This window comes from Babylonia areolata, chromosome 33 (assembly GCF_041734735.1).
Source record: "Babylonia areolata isolate BAREFJ2019XMU chromosome 33, ASM4173473v1, whole genome shotgun sequence".
Taxonomy (NCBI): domain Eukaryota; kingdom Metazoa; phylum Mollusca; class Gastropoda; order Neogastropoda; family Buccinidae; genus Babylonia; species Babylonia areolata.
The window spans coordinates 19,661,004-19,664,466 of NC_134908.1; positions in this window are offsets into that span (position 1 = coordinate 19,661,004).

A 3,463-nucleotide genomic window follows, 5' to 3' on the forward strand; every position below is an offset into this window, starting at 1 on the left:
TGTCAAGAAGGATGTTGAGATGTGTTTCCGACAGATCCACTCGTGTCAGGGCATAATGAATGTGTTTTGTTTCTTCACTGGGTATATTCATTGTGTTGAGGGGGTTGTTTTGTAAGAGAAGAACTCTTAAATTGGGCAGCTCAAGTAAAACTGTCACATCCAGATTTCTTAAGTAGTTATTGGCAAGATCAAAATACTTTAGGTTTTTTAGTTTAAGGAGTGACGCATTATAAACAGAACATTGAGACAACCTCAAATGAACAAGATATGTATTTTTATTGAAATAACCAAGTGTCATGTTTGAACCTGTTGCGTCCACGTATCGTAACTGAAGATATTGGTCTGGAGGAAATGGTTTGTTACAAAGGAAAACATGACCTTTACACAGACAACCTTCAGGACAGGTCCTGTCACACAACAGTTCGTCATCCCGCTGTGGACACTGACTCCAGCCATCACACAGATGAGCTTCATGCACACAAATTCTGGAACCACGACACTGGTAGAAACCAGGGCACGTTGCTATCTCACAGTTTTGTTCGTCTTCTCCATACACACAGTCAGAAAATCCATTACACCGGGTGTAGACAGGGAGACAATACAACCACTCAACTGTGCAGCGATAATGACTGTGAGGACAAGAGTCGTCAGCTGTCATCACCTGTTGTGTGAAGTAACCTGTCCCATCCAGATTCACATAAAACTGATGCTTCATGTTTCTCTTTTCGGTATCAGCTATGTAGCTGTTGTTATCAGGACACCCAACTTCATCAGAGTCGTCCACACAATCTGAGTATTGGTTGCAACGTTGACTGAGTGATACACATTGATTGTTAGAACACAGAAAACCAATGCATGAAGGGTGTTCACAAAATGACTCATCAGTACCTTCTGGACAGTCCTGTCTGAAGTTACACACAAGAGTGTGCTGCACAGTTGTGATACCATCATCACATCTAAACGTGATGTATGTGTGTGTGATTGTCCTTCCAAGAACAGACGTGTCATTATGCTCTGCATCAGTCATGTTCAGGGGGATGAAATGCGGGTAATGACGTGGTCTCACACGACTCTCAGAATGGCAAGAGAAAACTGCGTGAGTAGTAAGATCGTGTGGGCAAAGATGTAAAGACTGCTTTGTGACTGTAAATATTGCTTTTGATGACTGCATATGAGGTTGTAAAACCTTTGAGTTAAAGGCACCCTGTGATGATACTTTCAGTTCACAAACTATTACCAGCGTATTAAAGGAGATATCTCCTGAACGCAGTATCATGTTCATGAGGTATCTCAACTTATCACGCCTTGATGGAAAATATGGAGTGCCTAAAACGAAGTGATTCATGTTGTAGTTCAAGGTGTCATCAGACCATTTACAAAACTTACTGTATACAAAAGGCACCGAGTCCCTGCCACACCTGAATCCAATAAACACTTCGAAGTAGAAATATGGTTTAAATATGTGTTGGAAATTTCTCTGTTCCTTTCTTGTTTTCACTGACGCTAATCTTCCGCCTATTTTCAAACACTCATAATGGGAAAGTAGAGCGAGAATCCACGCATCCATGACGACTAACTTGAAACACTTGTTTCGCGAAGCCACCAACCCCTGGCAGTCAGGACTGCTGAAGGGGCAGTGTTCTGTTTCATCCCGTCCATCTTCACACTCTGTCTTCAGGTTACAGTCCAGATGACGTTGAAAATCTGAGTAGTAGCTTACCGAACAGTTGAAAAATCCATCTGTCAACTCCACAGACTGGTGATTCACAGGCAACATAGACAGATACATTTTCAAACCACCATGGTAGTATGATTGGTACTGAAGCTGAATTTTTATGTGTGATGCGTGAATGAGTTTTGCTGATGGATATTCAAAACAGCAGATACGTTCAATTCTTTGGCGAAGCGAATTTGGTTCCAAATGCAGTTCTATCCAGACATCTGGATCGCTGTCTCCCTGACACAATGCTACGCCCAAAGTCTGTTGAACACTCACCATCATACACCCAGAAGGAGCTCCCCATTCTGCAATCAAATTCCAGCCTCTTAAGGTATAGTCTATATATGGTGTTATTATATATCCAGAATAGTCCACTGCATGTTTTACAATAAAACTGTGAGCACTGATCACGTCGAAATAAACTTTCCCCAAAGGAATGTTGACGTTTGTCATCACCATGCTGTTTGGAAAAATGTGTGATTCAAAAAATATTTGATCAAGAGTATGAATGTTACATGACAAAGAACGCTTTCCATCATCATCTGATACGAGGGATACTGTTGTTTCTCGGTGCTTTGAATCACACCAGTATTCTAGCCTCTGTATGTGAGCACGAACATATTTGCCCTGCGGTGCCTTTACGTGAAGTTTACAAAAAGAGTTGAAATCACCACACACTCCGTAAACCACTTGATGTCCCGTGTGTTGTGGTAAGTTCTTACAGTCTGATGCATTGACGTGCAACGCTGTAATATTTGTGTTGTTTTGGTTTAGGAAGTACTCAACACCTGGACACATGTCACTGACGTTCAGTGGACCAGCAGGGGTGTTCATGTATATGTTGTTCACATGTGTGGTTATGTCAGCGCCCACAAACAGGAGGCAGTGTGTCAATCCACACAGCACCGAGATCCACACGGACAAGACGTGTACACTGCCCGCTCTGGTCAGACTTGAAGCTGACACTCTTTCCATTATTATCTCTTACTTATTTCATAGATCATGGTCAGGTTTCAAAACGTTCTGATGCACATGGACTATTTCACACATTCAAACATTACACTTTCCAGGTGTTCTTATGGCAGCTTTCAAACTATTCTGGTGTCTTCATTCTGGCTCCGCGACTAAGCCATTATTGTCGTTAGTAGGGGTGCTTAGTAGGTGGTGTCCTAAGTACGTTAAAACAGAACAGGCACCACTGAACACCACCGAAGTGACTCAGGTGCAGTGCAGGGTCTCCGCTGGTGTGTGGCCTCTTGGCGACCTAACATCGATGGTTCCCTGTGGACTGCCGACGCTGGAAGTAAGACGGACGAACCCGGGTGTGGCCGTGTATGGGGGAATCTAAATGAGTCGGCGTGGGAGTAATGCCACTGAAACGGTGCAGATGATGGGGCAGCAAAAAAACAAAACAAAAAACAAACAAACAAAAAAAACCCAACTGTTCCGGTGTCATTCCACACACTCAAGGCTTTAACATCATTGACTTTCCTTCGACTTGAGTACCTTGGTGTCAAGTGTTCTGGTTACTTCACTTCACTTCACTTCACTTTCTCAAGGAGGCGTCACTGCGTTCGGACAAATCCATACACGCTACACCACATCTGTTGAGCAGATGCCTGACCAGCAGCATAACCCAACGCGCTTAGTCAGGCCTTGAGTGCATGCTTACATATTTGTGTACCTGGTTAGAGGAATCAGAATCAATAATAAAGTTAAGGCTTCGACTGTCAGCCCTGTTTA